Here is a 24,529-nt window from a genome sequence, read left to right as displayed (position 1 = left end):
ATTGGTGAGTAAAAATACCTCACCAAGCCTTAAAGGTAATTGATTTGCCCCAGGTTCTGTGACTTTCCAAAATTGTCATACAGCATAATTTTGAGTGCAACTATTTCATAGTGGCTAGGAAAAAAATTGTTTTAAATAGATATTTTTGGTACCATGTAGACCCTAAATGCAAGCTACTTATGTTGGGTACTCAAATGAAAAATAGTAATCTGAATAAAGAAATAATGATCCATTTCTATACTTAAACAATAAAAATCCAAAAGGTAAAAACTTTGAGCTTGGGATTGTTTCTGTTTCTTATGTGGTAAGGGATTTTCATAAGGAGTTTTTAGAGGTAATTTTCACTTTGTGAGTGTTTTGCTTTATATGCTGACTTTAGAAATTAACCTCCTCATAAAATCCAATCCCACTTCGGTATTTTGACACTTCTTTTGTCTGAAAGCATTCATTAACATTTCGCATAATTGCCCCATTTCCAGAGCAAGTATATAATTTCCTGCAGAGTGAAGACTTCGTGATGCATATCCAATAAAGTCCATCCTGTCTGCTAGTGGTTGATGCCTTAGTCTTACCATGGGCTTGAAAGAGATTTTTCTATCATGGATCATATTGGATTCTATTGAATCTTGTTGGCCATCTGCACCATTAAAATGTGGCCACCAGTAGTGGCCATTTGATTTTTTTGTTTTAAGATTTTATTTATTTATTCATGTGACCCAGAGAGAGAGAGAGAGAGTGAGAGAGAGAGAGAGAGAGGCAGAGACACAGGCAGAGAGAGAAGCAGGCTCCATGCAAGGAGCCTCATGTGGGACTCGATCCTGGATCTCCAGGATCACGCCCTGGGCCAAAGGCAAGCTCCCAACCACTGAGCCACCCAGGCGTCCCTGGCCATTTGATTTGTAAGTTAACTAGTCCTCACTCATTGTTGCTCTCCTATGACTTACTGGCTCTCTTCTGACTATATACTGTTACTGGTTATTGTCAAGTCAACATCTAGAATTTCAAACAAAATTAATTAAAATATTTTCATAACCTTTTTTTTTTACCAAGATAATAATGAAAATATGGAACTAATTTTGATAATAATATTAGAGGACAGAGAAAGCCATGGTAATGTACCTATGAGAACTTATATTCTAGTGAAATAGGAAGTCAAAGAATGGGCTTATGGAAATGAAGATATTTTATTTTCTGACTAAAAAGTAAATTGTTCAGAGCTTCAAGAAGAATTTTAAAAAATTGGATATGCATATTTCTTCCTAAGTATTATGAGCAATTATGGAAACAGCTTTCATGTTATTATTTTTCAACTGATGTGACTCATTATTTTTTATGTCCAAACAAACTGCAACTTATAAATTCTCTAATACTTAGATCATATGGATAACTCTGGTAGTGAGTCTATAGAATAGTAACTGATAACTTTTTATAGGTAATTCTATTTTAGGCCTTGAAAGAAATGGATTCCTTGGCGACTCATGTAGACTGTACATATGTGCTTTAGGAAGGGCATGACAAAACCTCCATCAGTTGTTCTGCAGTGACAGATATTTCAGTTGATAGATCTAAATTCCAGAAGCTATGTCTTAGCTTCTTTTCTTCATATTTATAACTCAACACACTGCATCTCAGTTTTTAGTGACCAGCAATCAGAGTGATATTTACATTCAGGCTACTTGATTTCTGGCATCTGCCAAATATTATAAAATAACCTTTGTTGGCTCTTAAATCAAAAGCACTGTGATCAGTTGATCTGATAGTCTGCACAAGCTGAGCAGAATTGTTCCTTTTGTACTATTATTTATCCTTAAATTTATCCTTTTCTAATCAAGAATAGCCTGACATTCAGCAGTTGGTTTTTCTTGATCCCGTGCTGATATGTGATGCTTTTTTTTTTTGCACCAGAAACAAGCAAATATGAATAATCATGTTGCATCTTTATAAAATTCATGAGAGGCAAACCCCCATTAACACATATATGGGTATATAATTAAAAATGGTAAATATCTATATTATTGCTTCATAGCTCAAAGCTATAAAGACATCATTCTATTTTCTCCATTAAGTAAGACTATTTAAAGTAGGCCATCAATATATCTAAGAGAAGAAGCCACAGAAATTAAAATTTTACTTTTTATTAGAAAACATAGGATGAAAGGAAGCTTTATAGACATGGAGCCCTTGTAAACTGACCCTAGAAATATCACTGAATAAAGATAGCTACTTCCAGCTCTTTTAAGTCATCTGTAGAAGAGCAACTTATCTATTTCTCTTCGTATTTACATACGCATCATTTTTCTTTCTTTAATAGTCATTACCTTCAAGGTAACTACAATATCCTCCTATTACTAAGCACCTAATGTGTGTAGGTCTCCACAGAGCTTAAAAAGTTTTTATGTGGTATTCAAATCTTAAATCTATAGCCATTGTTTCTAATTAGAAAAAAAACGATGAGTCTTGAACTTGAGGTTTGGCGATTTAATAGGGTAATAAGAAGAAGGTACTAGAAAATAAAAACAGTTGAATTGGGCAGCCTGGGTGGCTCAGTGGTTTAGCGCCTGCCTTTGACCCAGGGCGTGATCCTGGAGACCCTGGATTGAGTCCCACGAGCCTGCTTCTCCCTCTGCCTGTGTCTCTGCCTTTCTCTGTGTGTCTCTCATGAATAAATAAATAAAATCTTAAAAAAAAAAGAAAAGAAAAGAAAAGAAAAACAATGCATTTACAGCCTCTTGTAACTTAGATTCTTCCAGGAAGCAGAACCTGAGATAAGTTTTTTATGCAAATGGTTGACTTTGGGAAGTGAGCCCAGGGAGTAGGGGAGGGCCCCCTCAGAAAAGTGAAACAAGGGAGGAAGGAGAGGTGACCCAAGGGTATGAGCTTGAGTTGGCTATCCCTGTGGGCAACTCAGGCTTAGTCCTGGTGGGGAGATCCTTCAGAATTGTTAGTCATAGATGCAGGAGAGAGGAACAACTCAACCTCTATAGGCTACGATTAACATCAGAGGGTGTTATTTTCTCTCCTTCAGGATTCTCACCAGGAAGCAGAGAATCTCTGAAACAAACAAGACAGACACACACTATAGCTGAAATGCAGTGCTGTCAAGAGCATCTGTGCACAGCCAGTGGTTGAGTCAGCCATGGCCAGAACCAAAATGTGGACTGATGAGATATGGCAGGGGAATGGCAGGTATCTAGTGTGATGCCCATCTTTGACGTTTATTCATTAGGTGCATCACTTGTCCACTCTTAGGACCTGTTTCCTCATCCTAAAAGAGGCAGGGGGTAACTTACCCTGCCTCTTTCCCTGAGTGATCAGTAAGGATTTGTAAAAGCACTTGGAAGCAATTTAAAGAACAAGTCATTATAGGGCACCTGGGTGGCTCAGTGGTTGAACGTCTGCCTTCAGCTCAGGTCATGATCCCAGGGTCCTGCAACTGAGTCCTGCATCAGGCTCCCCACAGGGAGTCTGCTTCTCCCTCTGCCTATGTCTCTGCCTCTCTCTGTGTGTCTCTCATGAATAAATAAATATAATCTTCAAAAAAAACAAGTCCCTATAAAACTAAAGGTAGTTGAGGCTATTTCTATATCGAAGATAGGTAGAAATACAGAGAAAATAGAACCAAGAGGAGGTCACAGAAAGCATCTTAGAGGGCCATCAGAAGCCCCTGCATATGATGTTTCAGCTCTGTAGCAACCATAGACCAGGAAAGGAAGACACGCACGAATGATGACAAATATCACATTTAGCATTTCAGAAAATAAATGTGTGAATTTAACAGATCAAATTATCTACCAGCTGGGATATTGGGAAGATTGTTTCTTGTTAGGAATAAATATTGATTGAACTGATTTAGCAAATGCCTAATATATGAAGACCATAAGCCTCGTCTGCCTCTCAGGCCAATTTAAGATCTTTTACATTGCAGTCATGTCTGTCTACTCCTCAGCTTTAGAGATCAAATTCACTTTCTTCTGCAGTGTTTTGACAATTGAAAGTCTCCAGTTGGGTTATTAATTTCAGCCCTATTTGATCTCTAAGGATTCAGCCAGCAGCTACTCTCCCATCCTCAAATTACATGACAGTTATACTTTTATTTTTTCAGAACTTTTTTGCAAATTTAATGAGTGTTAAATGCCAACATTACTTTAAATTTTCTCTGAGCCTCAGTGGAGGTGCATATGCATGATAGATATAATCAAGGCTAACAGTGTTCCGAATGCCAGCTCTCCTCCCAGAAACTTGAAGACATTATGGAAGAACTTTGCAGTGGAGACAGGTATCTGGTGTGCAAACAGATCTCAAAGCTTAAAAGCTAAACTTCTTTGAGCAGTGGCCCTCTGGGCTTCCCTATCTAGGATCCTAATGGCTCATCCTGCTTCCTTTTGGTGACCCTTGTCTGGAGAGGTTGTGACACATACACTACAAGGGAGAGGTATGTGACCTAAAACTGTCAATTTAGTCTTCAATTGTGGTATAAATGTTGTAGTAACCTTCTCTGTGACACAAACCTTAGAGAAACCTTCAGCTGTTGATATTCTTAAAAACCTTGATTCTATTTTTGCTTCAGCCTCAACAATCTCTGCATAATAAATATCTTTTTGTGTATATGGTGTTTCATCCTAAAACTTCGAAAATGTTCAAAGAATATCGAGTTCTTCTATTTTGAGATTCTGTGAAACCTTGTTCTCCCCATGTGTATGCTTTGGGATTTTAGCTATTCCTTAGCCTAACATTAGAGTGCCTCTAATGTACCAGGAACTACATGGCCCTGGGGGCTGAGAAGTAAAAGCTGGGATCACCGGCATCTTTATTTATTTTTTAAAGATTTTATTTATTTATGAGAGACACACAGAGAGAGGCAGAGACACAGGCGGAGGGAGGAGCAGGCTCCCTGTGGGGAGCATGATGTGGGACTCGATCCCAGGACTCCGGGATCATGACCTGAGCCAAAGTCAGATGCTTAGCCATTGAGCCACCCAGACGTTCCTCACCCACATCTTTAAAGGAAGTCCCAGTTTGATCTTATGTCACAATAGATCTTACTAAATAATGATAAAAATTGGCCTGGGTGACTTTGGGGGTTCTGGGAGGGAACTCCAAATCAACTTGCAGTGGGTAGTAAGGCAGTGAAAGTCTCACCAAAGACAAGTCCTAAGTAAAAGGTGAGCAAGAAACAGGTGGAGAGGAGCTCTCTAAATGTACCCTGTCCTCTGCTTCAAGTGTCTCCATGTGGCAGAAGGACAAAGTAGATGTGGGGAGTAATGCACAAAAGCTTGAAGCTTTTTTGAAGCCATCTGATCAAGGGCTTTGAGTATCCTGCTAAGGCTTGGATGGTATCCTTTGATCCAGACAGAAGAATTCTGTTGAAGTCCTGATGAAGAGTCTGTTGCCTTCATAAATTATCTTTTTGCTTACTTTGTAACTTTTGTGTCCATGTATTCAACAAGCAAATTTTGACCACCTAGTGGTCAATGTGCTAGTATGTAGTAGGTACAGTGTGCTAGTTGGGGATACAGGAGTGAGTAAAGCATGGATCCTGGCATCTACTGCATGTGTCTGTGTGTATGAGAGAGAGAGAGAGAGACCCAATAATTTTGATAACAATATGATATGATAACAAAGGAGGAACATTATTTAGCTCTCTCCCACAGAGTGCAAGGAAGTCTTTACAAAGAAGGCTTGGACTTCTTGGACCTTGTTAAGCTCGGGTGTTCTAGCAACCAGAACCACAATGTGAATTGTAGCTGTAGTTAAGCTATGACTTTGTGTAGGGTTATGGTTCTTTTTCATAGAACTGACACTACAGCCAAAAATACACATTTCTTTATTATTCTGGAGGAAAGTAGACTAGGTTTGCTCTGGATATGGAGGTCATAGGGCAGCCTTGCCCCAGTGAGTAAGGAAAGGGTTAAGGCATAGGCAGAGAGAAATAAGAGGCCCCTCATTAGGCTCTGAGACTCTTCCTGGCAGGCAAAAGAGCTAAGCCAGAGTGAGCAAGAGATAAGAGGATAGACCAGACCACCCAACCCCAATGTTAGGGAGTATTTTTCTTTGGTTTCTACATTGTAATCACAGAAAAATGACCAGATCTCAAAGAAGTAAGTTATTAAGGGTGTTGTCAATAGTCCTTACTCAAACCAAGACAGCCCTTCAAGAATCTCAAGGCCACAAGCTCCCTGGTCAAGTTCTCAATAAAAGACCAGCCCTAAAAACCTTCAGTGGCAACCCATTCTGGACTCCTCTCACTCTAGAGAACTTTTTCTTTCCTTTCTGCTCTCACCTTCACTTAATAAACTTTCACTTCACCCTTTTGTGTCCTCAAGATTCATTCTTTGACTCTTTGAGACAAGAGTCCTGCAGTCCTGTAACACCATGAGGCTGCATGAATCATGATTCTTGCTGATGTGATCGCTGGCATGTATAGCATGGAGATCAGAGGAGTGTATTACTTCCACAGATAAGTGTTTTGCTGCTCCATTACATTATCTGTAACGGAGCATTCTGATTTCTGGAGTTTTAAAATATACTGATCCTGATCTGGGTTGGGTTTAATTTGAAAGAAGGAATCTTACATAACATCTTTGGTTTCTTTGATCTGTTATAGATAATTAACCAAACATACACTTTACTCTGCCTCATACTGCATTCCTAATCCCCCCCTCTCCTAAGTACCTGAATTCAACCTTTATTCTTATGGACTACTTAGCATTCAACTGCAAGGCACAGATGTCTAAGTAAGGTAAGAATTTCTTTCCAAGTTGTTTATACTTAGATTTTAAAATTGGTCGTGAATGAATCAAAAATATATGGTTTTACCTAATGCTTTATTTTTCCATTAGGAAAAAAGTTGTGACTGGTTATTTAAGTTGATTTTCATGCAAATACCTCTAGTACATATGTGCAAAATAAATGCTTAATAAAAGGTTGTCTTGGAGAATCAAGCTGAGATGTTTCAGATAAAAGAATGTACCAAAAATGATAAAATGCAAAAGATGAAGGTCCTAGTGTTCTGATAAGATAGTGAAGAAAGGATGAAAAATGTCTGTTTTGAAAAGTGGGGAAATTTACGTCTGAGGGTATATTCTTATTTACACTCTAACTATTCATCTAGTTACACTAAGAAGGCTTGTTAGCTGCCCCAAGGATATACTTCCCCCGCTCCATGGGAAGAAAAGGACTGTGCTAATGGTTTTCTAGCACAATCAAGTGATCTTGGAATTCTAAAATAAGAAACTGAAGTCTGCTAGATATTTACAGTGTCTCAGGAGGGTCATTAAGTTATCTCATTATTAATGCCTAAGAAAGGATACAAGTTAAGATTTAATTCTCGGTAAGTTCCTATTACTTGGGACTTTGGACAATAGAAGAAGGATTACTGAAAGATACTTTGGATTTTCTGTGAGAAGCACACTTGAGTTTCCTCATTTCCCAGAAACGTGGAGGAAATCATTTCTGTCAAGAACAGTGAACTGGTATCATCTCACACATTTATAAGCATATTTTAATTAAAGGATGTAATAAGCTGTAATGATCAAAATCATAGTCTCCACGGTCAAATAATTCTTGATGTGAATTCACCATTAGCAGTTGTGTATTTTTATCTGAGCCTTAGTTTCCTAATCTGTAGAATGGGATAGATAGGACCTCCTAGGTTTGTTGAGAAGATTAAGTGCAATGTAGTCAAGTGCTTGGCAAGGTACTTGGTACATAGAAAGTGTTCAATAAATATTGATGACCATTACTTCAGAATACTGATATAAAAGACAATTTCCTAATCTTATCATAATTTGATATATCTTGTAACACTTAGTGTCCTGAAAGTCTGATGGGTCTTAAAGTAAATTAAAGTCACTAGTTGAGGACTCTCCCTGGTTTCAATGTACAGCGCAACAGCATGCTCTAGCATTCAACCTAAACTGGAGAAGGGACTGATTCCTGGATTTAGTTTCTCTTCCAGATGCTTTGAGGAGACCACAGTTGTATGAATATTTTGATCAAGAACCAGCATCCTGGGGGGCTCCTCCCTGCTGTAATCAGCAACCAGATGGTCATTGTACACTAAGGTGTTAAAGATGTTTTTCTTCCTGTGACTGCCAACCAACTGGGAATTCCCAGAGACTTGTCTAGGAGTGGAAACTTTGTTCTAAACTGTCATATGACAGCACCCTCTTTTTTGAGACTGAGAGAATCTCTGTAGCTGACTTCCAACCTCAAGCATGCAAATGTTTTACTGCACCTCATGGGAATGATTATCTCTTCTCTAGGAGCCCCACCCCGCCCCGCACTCCCCAACAGCCACTTAGGGGCCACCGAAGAACCCTTTTAATTTCTGACTTATTTTTGGTTCTGGGAAAACCAAGCTGCCTACTCTGGTTTCTCAACCTCTCCCAGTTGAGAGGAGGGCTCTGACCTGACTCCCCTACAAAAGAAAACTGAGATCTAAGTTTGTTCCATGTAATTGTAGTTAAAAACGTATGTCACTAAAAATCCTGCTATCCTGGTTTTCTTTAACTTTGGGTTCTTGTTTCCAACATGATACTATCTTCCTAAAATATGTCCAGCTTTCATTCAAATTCAATTGGGGTATTTATGTATTAAAAATCCCTCTAATTTGGCCAAAACTAAAGTTCCCAATACATATTTTAAGGCCTCTTTTACACCACTATCTTCAAAAATATGTGTGTTTTTTTCTTTTGAGATAGACCTCACCCTTGGAGGCTTTCTTTTCTCCAGGTATTCATTTCTGGCAGCTCTCTGTGACAATGCAGTCTATTCCATCCCTCTCTGTTAAAGAATGAGATGTGGCTAGCAGGGGAAGTTTCTCATCTGTTCAAGTCAGAATTTTTCTCTGTAAAACCCATTAAACGACTCTGCAGAGGTTTACCCTTACATTCTGGGTAATGGGGGTTGCTCTGTCTTTGCTCTTGGAGTCTTGGAGTCTTAAATTGCACACCACTCCGTAGTAGCCATTTCGAGTCCAAACTCCTAATCCCCAGCCCACAGGATATCAAGATTTAAACTGGAAATAGCTAAGCAAATATATATTTACAACTTTATTACTTTAATACTTTCTCATTTCACTCAGCATGTTTTCTCCATGGACAGCTAGGTTCTGTCCTAACACTATCTTTGGCAAATGAGGTCCTTTTAAAATAATTTAACCTAGTTTTCTTTTTAAAAATTTTTAAAAGAATTTATTTATTTGAGAATTTGAGAGAGAGAACAAGTGGGGGGTGGGGCAGAGGGGAGAGAGAATGAGAGTTAGAGCACATGTGAAAGAGAGAGAGAGAAATACTCCCTGCTGAGCAGGAAGCCTGATGGGGCTCCATCCCAGGACCCAGAGATCATGCATGACCTGAGCCAAAGGAAGATGCTTAACCCACTGAGCCACCCAGGCACCTCTAACCTAGATTTCTAAGAAGGATTACAGAGAATACCTTCTGAAGAGGAAAACCTTCTTGCCTTACCTTTCTGTCCCATCCTCTATTTGCCTTAGCTGTAATCACTAGAATGTCGTGACAATTATAGCAAATCAAAGTTACTAAGGCTGATTTTGGTAATATTTCTCTCAATAGGATGTTAAGGCTTAATATCATTTCAAATTATGGTTTAACATCATTTCTTCTCTTGGAAAATACCACTGTCTTATAAAAAGTTCAGTACTTTATTGAAAATTCTATTTCTAGTTATATATTTAGAATTTTACTTTTTGTTTTAGGACTACTTTAGTTATATTTTTTCTTTTAAACCTATTATGTTTAAATTGGGCCCTCCTTTCTATGCTATTCCAGCCCACACCATCCCCACGAAAGTATACATTTGAAATATTTTAAAAAACATGTTCCCATAAAGAGGAGATCCCTGGGTGGCTCAGCGGTTTAGTGCTGGCCTTCGGTCCAGGGCGTGATCCTGGAGTCCCGGGATCGAGTCCCACGTCAGGCTCCCTGCATGGAGCCTGCTTCTCCCTCTGCCTGTGTCTCTTCCCCATTCTCTCTCTATGTCTATCATGAATAAATAAATAAAATCTTTAAAAAATTTTTTTTCCCATAGACTTCCTTAATTTACATATTCTTTGAACTAGTTCATCTAATCATCCGATCTCTAAAAAATTTGTTATACCTTTTTTAAAACTGTGCTATATATATATATTTTTTTTTGTGCTATATATTTTTAAAAGCCTAAAACATTTAATGATCATTTACCTATAATTAGGTTAAGTGCTTTTTACCATAACTTTTGATGTAACCTCAAAAATCCCCTCGCGCTATGTTTCTAAGTAACAAGGCAGCAAGCTGAAATATTTACCAAAGCTGTCTCATTTTTTAAAAACATTATAATGTGAATTAATATAAGACAAAGATGCCCCTTTATATTAGCAAAATATTTAAAATATCTAATGCTGCTGATGTTGAGGTATGATAAGCACTTCCAAACATGACTAGTGGCAATATATATTACAAACCCCTTTTCGAAAGCAGGATCTCAGTAAATATAAAGCATGTATGAATCTAGAGTTAATACAAAATTCACAAAATGCTAAGGCACAATATGCAAAGCACCTTATTTTCAGACCTGGGGGTTACTGGAAAGATCATCTCTTGGGGGGTAGATTGGAATAGGGCTAAGGTAGTATTGGTTATTAACTTTTTCGTTTAAGGTACATTATTTGCCTGTGGGAACTGTAGACAATACAAAAATAAATATTTCTTATTCCCAAGATTTTTATCCCTTTTTACTATAAGGCAGAAAGCCTTTGGCAACTTCTGAAATTCCATCTTGTAATTATTGGTAAGAGGGCTTCATTTCTGAGTTCCAAGTCTTTTATGCTAGCTAATACTTACTGCGTACATATTACATGCTAGCTATTGTTTTGTTTTTAAAATATTTTATTTATTTACTTGGGAGAGTGGTGAGGGAGAGAAAGAGAGAGAGCACAGATGGAGAGGGAGAACCAGATTCCCTGCTAAGCAGAGAGCCTGATGCTAGGCTCGATTCCAGGACTCTGAGACCATGAACTGAGCCGAAGGTAGATGCTTAACTGACTGAGCCACCCAGATGCCAATGTCTCTGAGGAGACATTGTTTTTAAAACTTTTATATATATTAATTTGTTTAATCCTCCAAACCACCTAAGATTTTATTCTCATTTGTGTTAAATACCATAGATTTGAGTATAAGAACTAAGTCTATATCCCAACAATCTTATACTTTAGTGGTCTTTCTCAACAAGATCATTGATGGTATGCTTATATCCCATCTGATAACAGATGTAGATAGGTATGGTCTCTGCTATACTCTCAGTTGCCATAACCTCTGAAGAGTCAAATTCCAGGATTAGCTTTCATCTACAAAGTATAGATTTCATATTTATCCATGAATGAGAGTATAGTCAAAATATTTATCAGCCCTTAAGGTAAAGGTACTAGCCAGTCAGTGGAGATACCACCTAATCAGAATGCACCACAAACAACCAGTGAGATCATATGGATGTGAAATGACTGGGTATAAATCCCCTCTATGACTAACTCATTCAGGGATGTTTGTGTGACTCAAGAAAATTAGCAGCTAAGTTTATCATTAACAATGTATATTGTTTAAAGATAGCCTATGGGGATCAGAAGATGGTGGTGGTGTAGGAGGACTCTAGGCTTGCCTTGTCCCATGAATACAACTAGATAACTATCAAATAATTCTAAATAGCCCAGAAATAGACCTAAAGACTGACAAAACAACTCCACAACTAAACATAGAGAAGAGGCCACATTTAAGAAGGTAAGAAGTACAGAAATGTGGCTTGGGAGAGAAACAGACTGTGGCCCTGTGGTGGTGAGGGAGCCACAGTCACAGAGAAGGGTGAGGGAGACTAGCACACAGAGGAGTGCATGGAAACACTGAATCCCTATAGCAATTGGGCTGGGAAAGCAAGAGGGCTTCAATTTCAAGAGTTCTTGCAACCGGTGGGGCTTAAAGCCCAGAGTTTTAAAAGTCAGCATGCTTGGCTCTGAGAGACCTCCAAGGACAATGGGACTGCTCTTGAAGAAAAGGTAGGGCAAGTAGCCCATGGGCATAGAGCATGGAAACAGTGACCTGAAGAATGCCTGGGGCACAGTGGGAAGGTTATTTTCTTATCTTGGAGTGTGCCCCAGAGAGGAAGTAGTCATAGAGAGATCCTCCCAGGAACAAAGTAACTGGCAGATGCCATTGTCCTCCCCTACACCTCAGCATAAGCATGGTGCCACCTGTGGGAACCAGCACAGAGCTGACACTCACTACCTAACTTGCTTACACCAATCCCAGAACCCCCGAGCTCTGGTGGAACCACACTTCCCAGTCATGCTTATCTTAGGCCTGGCGTGGTGGGCCCCCTCCCCCAGAAGTCTAGCCTGTGCCCCTGCCAACACTGCATTACCCAACGTCGATTGGAAAAGCCTCAGTTCCAGTGGCAGTGGTGATAGGTCTTATTTCACAGGCAGACCAAAGCACACTTAGTTAAAATGTGCCAGATTCAAGCCAGGGACCAAATACTACCCACAAGAGTCCAAGAGAGTATTTGCAGACAAAAGGCATGAAGGATAAAGCAGTGAGACAGACTAGCAGAGCACATGCAGACACTCTCAGAAGTGCCAGGCCCTGGGGAACAAGGGACAGACACTACATGGCAGGGCACTACAAGACCTCTTTTTCATAAAGCCATTACCCTAAAAAACAAGAGACATAGCCAACTTTCCTAACACATGGAAATAGGCACAGAGACTTAGACAAAATGAGAAGACAGAGGAATTTGTCTCAAATCCAAGAACAGGACAAGGGCACTACTGGAGATCTAAGAGAAACAGATATAAGTAACATGCCTGATGGAGAATTTAAAGCAATAATCTTAAGGATACTCAATAGGCTTGAGAAAAGAGTGAAGGATATCAGTGAGACCATTAACACAGAGATAAGGAATAACATAGTATAGATAAAGGGCACAAGAAATGAAATGAGAAACACACTTGATGGAATGAATTAATGACCTAGAAGACAGAGTAATGTAAAGTGATCAAGCTGAAAAAAGAGCAAAAAGAATCATGCAAAATGAAAATAGACTTAGGGAACTCAGTGACTCCATCAAACATAATAACATTCATATTACAGGAGTCCCAGAAAAAGAAAAGAAAAAAGGGGGAAGATAATTTATTTGAAGGAATAATAGCTGAAAACTTCCCTAATGTGGGAGATGGAAACAGATATTCAGTTCCAGAAGGCACAGAGGACCCCCAACAAAATCAACAAAAGCAGATCCATAACAAGCCATATTATAATTAAAATGACTAAATATAATGGTAAAGAAAAAATAGTAAAAGCAAAAAGACAAAAGAAGATACTTACATACAAAGGAAACTCTATAAGGCTTTCAGTGTTTTTTTTTTTTTTTTTTTTTTTCAGCAGAAGCCTTGCAAGCCAGAACGGACTGGCATGATATATTCAAAGTGCTGAATGGTAAAAACCTGCAGGCATGAATAGTCTATCCAGCAAGGCTATGATTCAGAATATAAAGAGAGATAAATGGTCTCCCAGACAAACAAAAACTAAAGGAGTTCATGACCACTAAACCAGCCCTGCAAGAAATATTAAAAAGGACTCTTTGAGTGGAAAGACCAAAAATGACAGTAGGAAACACAAAAGCATTAAAAATGAATATTTCTGTAAAAACCTGTCAAGGAACTCACAAAATAAAGAGATGTAAAATATGATACCATATACCTAAAATGTGGGGAGGAGAGGAGTAAAGAATAGATTCAAGCTTAAATGACCATAAACATAATATAGACTGCTTTATGCAGAAGATGTTATATAAACCTAATGGTAGCCCCAGATCATAATTACTAATAAATATGCAAAGAATATAGAGAAAGAAACCCAAATATATCACTCAAGAAAACAAGCAAACTATGAAATAGAATAAAAATCAGAGAATATCTTCAGAAACAACCATAAAACAAGTAATAAAACAGCAATAAATACATATCTATCAATAATTACTTTGAATGCAAATGGACTAAATGCTCCAATCAAAAGAAATAGGGTGACAGAATGAATAAAAACAAAAGAAAACAAAACAAGATTAATCTATATCCAGCCTACAAGAGACTCATTTTACACCTATGACACCTGCAGATGAAAGTGAAAGGATGAAGAGGCACCTGGGTGGCTTAGTTGGTTAAGCATCCAACTGTTAATTTCAGCTCAGGTCATGATGTTATGGTCATGAGATTGAGCTCTGCTTTGGGCTCCATCATTGGTGTGAAGCCTGCTTAAGATTCTTTCTCTCTCTGTCCCTCCCCACCCACTTGTACTCCCCCCCCCCCAAAAAAAGTGAGGAGATGGGGATGGAGAAACATTTCTCATGTAATGGATGTCAAAAGAAAGCTGTAGTAACAATACTTGTATTGGACAAAATAGACTTTAAAACAAAGATTGTAAGAAGAGACAAAGACATTATATAATAATAAAGAGGACACTCCAACAAGAAGGTACAACAATTGTAAATACTTATGTACTCAATATAGGAGCACCCAAATACATATAGCAGCTAATAACAAACATAAGGGAACTAACTGATAATAATACAATAATAGTAGGGGACTTTAACATCCTTCTTACATCAATGGACAGATTATCTAAACCGAAAGTTAACAAGAAAACAATGTCTTCATTGGACTGGATGGATTTAACAGCTATATTCAGAACATTCCATACGCATTCTTTTTAAGTGCACACAGAACATTCTCCAGAATAGGTCACATATTAGACCACAAAATGAGTCTCAACAAATTAAAGAAAATCAAAGTCATACCATGCATCTTTTCTGACCACAGCATTATGAAAATAGAAGTCAACCACAAGAAAAAATCCGGAAAGACCACAAATAAATAGAGGCTAAGTAGTATGTTGCTAAACAATGAATGGGTCAACCAGGAAATAAAAGAATAAATGAAGAAGTACATGGAAACAAATGAAAATGAAAACACAATGGTTCAAAACCTTTGGGACACAGCAAAACTTGTTCAAAGAGGGAAGTTTATAACAATACGGGCGTACCTCAAAAAACAAGAAAAATCCAACCCAATCTAACACCTAAAGGAGCTAGAAAAAGAACAAATAAAACCTAAAACCAGGAAAAGGAGGGAAATAAAAAAGATTAGAGCAGAAATAAATGATATAGAAACAAGAGAGGAGAAATAACAACAAATACTACAGAAATGCAAACAATTATAAGAGAATATTATGAAAAACTGTATGTCAACAAATTAGACAACCTAGAAGAAATAGATAAATTTCTAGAAACTGAACTACCAAAACTGAAACATGAAGAAATAGAAAATTTGAACAGACCAATTGCCAGCAAGGAAACTGAATAACTAATCAAAAAACTTCCAGCAACTAAAAGTCCAGGACCAGATGGCTTCACAGGTGAATTCTACCAAACATTTAAAGAAGACCTAGGGGCACCTGGGTGGCTCAGTCAGTTAAATGTCTGACTCTTAATTTTGGCTCAGGTCATGATCTCAGAGCGGTAATATTGAGCCCTGTGTCAGGCTCCATGCTCAGTGTGGAGTCTACTTGTCCCTCTCCCTCTACTCCTCCCCTTGTTGACTCTCTTCCTCTCTCAAGTCAATAAATGAGTAAAATATTTTTAAAAAATAAAGAAGAGTTAATATCTAACCTATTCTTTTCAAACTATTCCAGAAAACAGAAAAGAAAAGAAAACTTCTAAATTCATTCTATGTGTCCAGCGTTACCCTGATAGCAAAACCAGATAAAGATACTACAAAAGAAAGAGAACTACAGGTCAATGTCCCTGTAGATGCAACGTAGATGCATAAATCCTCAACAAAATACTAGCACTCTGAATCTAACTATACATTAAAAAAATCATTCACCATCATGATCAAGGGGGATTTATTTCGGATGCAAGAGTGGTTCAGTACTCACAAATCAGTCAGTGTGATACATCACATCAATAAGAGAAAGAATAAGAACAATATGGTCATGTCAATAGATGTAGAAAATAGCACTTGACAAAGTCCACATCTATTCATGATAAAAACCCTCAACAAAGTAGGCTAGGGGTAATTTTCCTTAACATAATAAAGGCCGTATCTGAAAAACCCACAGCTAACATCATCCTTAATGGGGAAAAACTGAGTGCCTTTCTCCTAAGGTCAGGAACAAGATAGGGATGTTTTCTCTCACCACTTTTATTCAACATAGTACTGGAAGTCCTAGCCACATCAATCAGACAACAAAAAGAAATAAAAGGCATCAAAATCGGTAAGGAAGAAGTAAAACTTTCCTTATTTGCAAATGACATTACATTATATATAGAAAATCTGAAAGACTCCATCAAATACTCCTAGAACTGACAAACTAATTCAGTAAAGTCACAATATACAAAATCAATTTACAGAAATATATTGCATTTCTATACACCAAACAGGAACTAGCAGAAAGAGAAATTAAGAAAATAACCCATTTGCAATTGCACCAAAAAAAAAAAACAAAAAAAAAAACAAAAACCATACCTAGAAATAAACCTAACTGAAGAGGTGAAAGACCTGTACTCTGGAAACTAGGAGACACTGATGAAAGAAATTGAAGATGACACAAAGAAATGAAAAGATATTCCATGCTCATGGATTGGAATAACAAATATTGTTAAAATGTCTATTCTAAGCAAAGCAATCTACACACTTAATGTAAACCCATCAAAATATCAACAGCATTTTTCACAGAACTGGAACAAATAATCCTAAAATTTGTATGGAACCCATACAAATTTACAAATCCTAAAATTTGTAAAAGACCTCAAGAAGCCAAAGAAATGTTGAAAAAGCAAAGCAAAGCTGGAGTCATTACAATTCTGGACTTCAAGTTATACTACAAAGCTGTAATAATGTATTGGCACAAAAAGGACACATAGATTAATAGAAAAGAATAGAAAATTCAGAAATAAGCCCACTATTATATGGTCAATTAATCTTTGACAAAGAAGGAAAGAATATCCAATGGGAAGAAGACTGTCTCTTCAACAAATGGTGTTGGGAAAACCGGACAGCAATAGGCATACACCATACAGGAATAAATTCAACATGGATTAAAGACCTAAATGTGACACCTGAAACCATAAAAATGCTTGAAGAGAGCACAGGAAGTACTTTATCTGACACTGGCCATAGCAACTTTTTTTCTAGATAGGTCCCCTGAGGCAAGAGAAACAAAATAAAAACTATTGGGACTACATCAAAAAGTTTCTGCACAGTGAAGGAAATAATCAAACTAAAAGGCAATTTACAGAATGGGAGAAGATATTTGCAAATGACATATCCAATACAGAGGTAGTGTCCGAAATATATAAAGAACTTATAAAACTCAACACCCTCAAAACAAATAATCTGATTAAGAAATGAACAAGCATGTCTTCTCCAAAGAAGACATCCATTTGGCCAACAGACAAATGAGATGATGCTTGTTATCACTCATCATCTGTGAAATGCAAATCAAAACTACGATGAGAACTCACACCAGCCATTCTAGCCATTTTAGAATGGCTAAAATCAACAACATAAGAACTCACACCAGCCACTCTAGCCATTTTAGAATGGCTAAAATCAACAACATAAGAAACAACAGGTATTGGTGAGGATGGGGAGATAAATGACCTTCTGTATGGTTGGTAGGAATGCAAACTGATGCAGCCACTGTGGAAAACAGTGTGGAGGTTTCTCGAAACGTTAAAAATGAGTCACACTACTGGGTATTTACCCAAAGAATATAAAAACAGTAATTCAAAGGGATACACACACTCCTGTGTTAATGGCAGCATTATTTATAATAGTCAAACTAAGGCAGCAGCCCAAGTGCCCATCAATTGATGAACGAATAATGAAGTAGTGGTGTATATACACTATGGAATATTGTTCAGCCACAAAAAAGAATGAAATGTTGCCATTTTCAACAACATGGTTGGAGCTAGAGAGTATAATGCTAAGGGAAATGAGTCAGAGAAAGACAAATACCATATGATCTCATTCAGATGTGGAATTTAAAAAGCAAAACAAATGAACAAAGGGAAGAGAGAGAGAGAGAGAGAGAGGAGAGAGAGAGAGAGAAACCAAGAAACAGACTTTACAGGGAACAAACAGATGGGATATGAGAGGGGAGGTGGGTGGGGGGATGGATTAAATAAATGATGGGGATTAAGGAGTGCTCCTGTCGTGATGAGCACTGGGTGATTAAAAGAAAAACTTAAAAAAAATATATATCCTATGAGGGATTTGATAAGGACTTTAAACTTACAACCGCAAAACAAGTTCTTTCTACATCTTTCTTTGTTTAATGTGAGCCCAGGAATTGGAGATCCTCACTTTACCCGGGCCTTCAGTTCACCCTTAGACATTCTTTATTCTATCACTTTTCACTTAAAGAACGATTTTTTAAAAAATAGGAAGATGCAAACAAAATGAAAATTTTACTATTAACTATTAAAACACCTGCTAAGCAGTTGAGACCATTCTTCTTCCAGTGTAAGCTCCAAATGTGGCTTCACAAAGTCGTTTCATCCTTAACTCTTCTCATTTGCCAGCCCTCAAACTGCCATTTGTCTTTTCTGATGTTTTAATTCTAGCCTCTGACTATCCAAACTTTTACTTCATCCTTGATAATACCTTCCTAGCTTTGGTTATTCTCTTTTTAAAATCTGCATTTAGATAAACCTTTTGACTCACAAAGTTTTCTTTGGCTTTTCTACCCTTTTTTGAGGGGAAGGAGGGTTATTTGTGGTGCTATAAATTAAATTGGAGAGACTCTATCTATTGTGCCATTTTTTCTTTTAGGGAGTTTCACCACAAAATGTAGCTAGATCCTTGGAAATATTTAGAAGTTAGTCTTTTCTAAAGTCTATAGCAATGTCTATCTGTGCTCAGTGTTCTTGGCTTTTGCAAATAACACGATTACCTTTGTATAAGTCTCTCCAATAAACATCACATTTTGTACTTCTTTTTAAGAGAATGGCATTATACTGTGCTTAATTTAAAAATAGGCAGCATGCATACTGTATAAGGAACTAGTTTGAACACTAGTCTTGCACCTTGTCAAGCAAGGATCCTAATATCTGAGCTTATAGAGCTTTTGTAGAGCAGACACTTTTACTATTTGTATTTACATTCCTTACACTATTTTTTAATGAACAGTTTCAGGTGCCTGGAGTGAAGAGCCTCCTTTTAATAGTGGACATTCAGAAGTGAGTTTTTTCTAGAACACCCTCTGGTTATAAATTCCTGGCAAAAAGCTCAGCTCTTTTGAATTATAAACCAACATGTTCATAGCTTTTTCTTTATAGTTTTGGCATAAGTAAAGTTTTTATACTTCTTTGGGGATGGATATCCTTTTCATTACCTCTGTCTATTTTAGAATATAATTCAGAGGCATCACATACTTATTATATTATTATCTGTTGTGTAGAAACTTAACCCAAAATCCAGAACCTTAAAATAACAAGGAGTTAAAATAACATGTTCTCTAGTACATGTCAGGAATGTATATATAACTTAGTTGAGTACCCCTGGCTTAAGACCTCTCAGGAGGCTGCAGTCAGTGTATCAGCCAGGGCTGTGGTCTCTTCTGAAGGCTTGATAGAGGATTTACTTCTAATATCACAGAGATACTCATTAGAAGGGTTTGGTTCCTTGTGGGCTATTGGACTTGAGAGCCTTAGTTCCTTGCTGGTTGTGGGCAGGAGGCCTCCCTCAGTTTTAAGCCATGTGGACCTCTCCATAGGGCAGCTTGCAGTATGGAATCTGGCCCCTCAGAACAAGGGAGCAAGTGAGGGCCCAAGATGGAAACCAATCTTTTTATAGCCTAATCCTGGAAGTGATATCTTATTACTTTTGCTGTTTTTATTGGTTAGAAGTGAATCACTAGATCTACCTTAGATTCAAGGGGGATGAATTACATAAGGGTCTGAGTTCTAGGAGGCAGATCACTGGGGCCATCCCAGGTAGAGCATACATATACACATATAAGTGTGTGTGTAAAATCAGTGTCAGTAAGCCATAGGTTTAATCTGATAAATTATAAGAGATCAAGCATGATAAATGCCACAATAGAAGTGATGGCATTACTCTGGGAGTATAAAGAAAAGTAATTTGGAGATCAGGAATCTTTTGGAAGACACAGAGTTTATGTGTGACTTTGAAAAATGGAAAGGGCTTTGACAGGTAGATGTTGTCATAAAGGACATTCCACCTGGAGGGAACAGCAGAGGTTGAGCACAAGGCATAGTCAAGAGACAGGTAAATGACTATGACCAGAATCGTGGGGTGTATGACTAGGAATGAAGGATAGAAATTTTACAAAGGTAGCCTGGGACCAGATTTTGGTATCCTACATTTTATTTCGATGAGTTTGTGTTCTGTGGACAACATGAATATATTAAATATTTAAAGAGGAGAATAAACTGCTCAAAGCATGTATATTGGCCATATTTTCTGTCCTCCATGACATGTGGTATGAGACGAATAGCAGATGCTTTATACTTAGGCCTTGCCATTACTATGAATTCAAAATAAATTATCCAATTCCTTTCCCTTCAATCTACTCACCTATAAAATGGACACATTAGTATGTATTTTACAGAGTTGTTGCTACGATCAAATAAGGAATGTTTATAACTTATTTAGTAAATTTTCTGACACATTGCCAACACTTATTGAGCGAATTCTATTAGTTATACAGTGAACCACAGGAGAAGAGAGGGCTTCTTGTGTATAGGAGTGCAGGGGGGGTCTTTCTTATTGCTTAAGCCATCTTTATAGATAGCAAAAAGTGAGTTAGCTTTCTAAGATAAATTTTTTTGTTGTTGACTTTATTTATACATCTGGTTCTGGGTGTCTATAGAAGGCAGAAACCACATCTCATCTAAGATGTATGGTTGACATGTTACACCTGGACATGCCCAAAAGATAATTGACTTCTCTGCCTCTTGATGATGTAGATAGCATGGAATAAGAGGAGGATGAGCTTTGGAATGGGACTCATGTCCATTGCTTAAGTATCTTTATGACTTTGAGCAATTTACTTACTTTCTGTACCTCCATTTTCTCAGTTAAATAGAGATCAAATAGGGACTTAAATGGAGGCTATTATAACTCATAACTAATTATCCAGGCTTTTAACATCTTTTCAAAGATGTATCTCCATAGAGAAGACTCTCTTAAGTCCTCATCTTTTTAAGGCTCTCTCTATAGGTGTTCTAATTGATTTTTTTTTTCTTTTCTGTAGTTTATACTGCATCAGCCTTGCCAACTAGAAAAGAAAGATTTCTGGGAAGGGCAAATCTCTTACTCTTCCATAGATTTTCCAAAAAGAGAGAAAATTACCTGTACTTGATGAGTTTTTGTAATCATATTTTTAAATTCTGCCAATTTAGAATCTTATTTCTCCATTTACTGTTTTACCCTTTGGTCAATATAATAAAATACTTCAACCTCCACCTTCATCTCCAAACGAAGTTGGCAATATTTTTAAAAATCTGAAATTACATGTTCTTCTGAACTTGTTCTTATCTTTTTATACCTAATCTCTTCAGATTAGAAGGCTGGCTATCAGAAACATACTTCTACACCCTAGCCAATTTTAACATCAGTATCTGTGGAGGACAGCTGTGGATCTGGCTTACGGTATAGGAAATCATGTAAAATATCCACTTTACTAGATTGGGGAGCTGATAGAAAAAAATGGAACCTTTGATGAAGGAATAGATAAGATCTATGCCTCTGAAATCTGTGCCTCTGAAGATGTGGACAGAAGGTGTAGTGTACAGGGAAATCATCTCTTTCCTGTGTATCTTTTGAGAAAGACTTGTGTTACTGTTGAAGTGAGAGGACAGATCAATAGCTTCTACACAATCATGTCAAAGGAGTTGTTGGGAGCACCTAGCTCTACCCAAGTAGTTCTGAGAATCCCTGTTTCTTTCCTTCTGAACATAGGAATGCCTTCCTGTGGTTTGCTTTAAGATTAACCGGAAGGAACTCTTGTCTCACTCAATACTTCCCTCCAGCCTTCTTCAGTTTCCCTAGGGATACTGGGTCCACACTTAGTGTGCAAATCTTCGGGGCCCTGGAAAATCATTGCAACCTTTGACTAGTTCCCCAGCCTTGGAAAAGGTACTTTCCCTTTAGCAAGTAATGGATAGTTGTTCCAGAATTAGTTTTAAGCCATAGGTATGTTGTATGCTCTGGGAATACTGATTATGAAAATGAGATCAGGCTTCTCTTTGACATCAGGATTGTGTAACCTATTAAAAAAAATATCCTAGCATGCCTTGGAGAAAGAACTGTTCAGATGATGTCAATAGGAGCCACTTGGTTCAGTGGCTCAGGTGTTGCTTAAATGCCAATGACAACTGGATTGATCTCCAATTCCAAATGTACATAGTGGAGAATAAGCGGGTGTGGAGCACCTGTGGGGCACGTCCCTTCCTCCACTCTTTTTAAAGAGACATACACTTAATATTTTTAATTGAAAGGACTTTTTTAATCTAAAAAGTGTTTAGAATGTTAGTGTTTAAAATGATAAACACTAATGTTAATTTTAGGATAAATTCTTTAGAGATGTTGGCTCATCATTCATTCCATCATTGGTTGTATTAGGTGCTAACTGGGAACAGCGGACTTTTCTGTCACATTTTTATCTTTTTGGGGAAAAAGAAAACCAAAGCCTTATTGAAATCTAGGAATACTGTCCCTGGTCTTTTTTGTCCACATGACTAGACAGTGAGAATATACATTTCTTCTAAAATAACCACGTCAGGGATCCCTGGGTGGCGCAGTGGTTTGGTGCCTGCCTTTGGCCCAGGGCGCGATCCTGGAGACCCGGGATCGAGTCCCGCATCGGGCTCCCGGTGCATGGAGCCTGCTTCTCCCTCTGCCTATGTCTCTTTCTCTCTCTCTCTCTCTCTCTCTGTGACTATCATAAAAAAATTAAAAAAATAAAATAACCACGTCATTTGCTAAACATTGCTTTTAGAGATATATAAATTGGCAAATAATATTACTAATCTAATAATATGTAAGCTAAGTTAGCCACTCTGTAGCTATCAAAATCAACTTGGCAACAAAGAAATCTGTTTAGTCTTAAAAAAAAAGAGCTCAAAATGTTAAATAATTTTTAACTATTTAACCCAGGAAGTACACAGTAGCCTAAATGAGAATGTGAGCCATTGATGGAGTCAGGGTTTAGAAATCTTAAGATTGTTACTTTAGTGGGAGGGGAGAGAGAAGGTATTGGGATGATAGAAACTATGTCAGGGTAAGATATTCTTTTTTATGATGTTGTGCTTTTTAATTTTTAAAAATCAATGTATAAATTGATATACAACATAATTTTAGTTTTAGGTGTACAACATAATGTTATATTTATATATATTATGAAACGATCACCATGATAGGTCTGGCTAACATTCATCACCACACATGGTTACAATTTATTTTTCTTATGATGAGAACTTTTAAAGAGTAGGATATTCTGACTTTGATATTTCAGGGATAGAACAATTCTGGGAGGTAAGGGCAAGAATCTATCTATGGAAGTGATAAGTTGAGTGGAGAAATGACTTAGTTTTGAAGTTCTTGACCTTTATCTCAAGAGTTTTGTACTTGTCATCATATGGGCATCAAATTCACCCAGAATGTTGAAAACACTGGGGATTTAGAGGGAGACCGAGTTTTGGTACCAATTCTTAAACTTTATGGGCCTGATTGGAATTTGATAACATAAAGGCATAAGAAAGTGAAGACAGATGATCCAAGCCACAGAAGTCATGTTTTTTAACGGCATCTCATTCCTGATGAAAAGTGCAGCATAGGGAATATAGTCCATATTCCCTATGGAACAAGTGGCACCTACCCTTATTGTGGTATGGGACAAATGGCACCTACCCTTATTGTGGTGAGAAGTAATATATAGAATTGTTGAATCACCAATTTGTACACCTGAAACTAACGTAACATCATATGTTAATTATACTTCAAAAAAAATCTTTAAAAATACCTCACACCTAGAAAATATATAAAGAATACCATAACACAATCATATATACCCCATCCATCTTAAATACACTTGACACTCCCTAGGTACCTTCCTAGGTAGGAGTAAGTGTCACTTCAGAAGAAACTTCGATTCTCACAGTGAGATCCCTAATAATACAGATGTGACAGTTCGGAGAGGGCACTATTGTACACAGAGATTGACAGCTTTATTTCCAGATTACAATGTGAAAGAAGATAGGAAATGAGTCATCTCTTTATTAAGAAAAAGGAGAAAGGAAAATGTTGCCTTTGGGAGTGAATCACGTTTCAACTGAAAGTGGAAGGCAGCAGGAATCTACGCAAGCATGGGCAAGGGGCAGTTTTTCATGGAATGATGTTTCCAGAGGGCACAGAAAAGAGATCTCAGAATTGCAAGAGAAGTAGGAGGCTGGGTCAAGG

The sequence above is a fragment of the Vulpes lagopus genome, chromosome 1 (genome assembly GCF_018345385.1).
Source record: "Vulpes lagopus strain Blue_001 chromosome 1, ASM1834538v1, whole genome shotgun sequence".
NCBI classification, from domain to species: domain Eukaryota; kingdom Metazoa; phylum Chordata; class Mammalia; order Carnivora; family Canidae; genus Vulpes; species Vulpes lagopus.
This window is presented reverse-complemented; position numbering follows the sequence as displayed.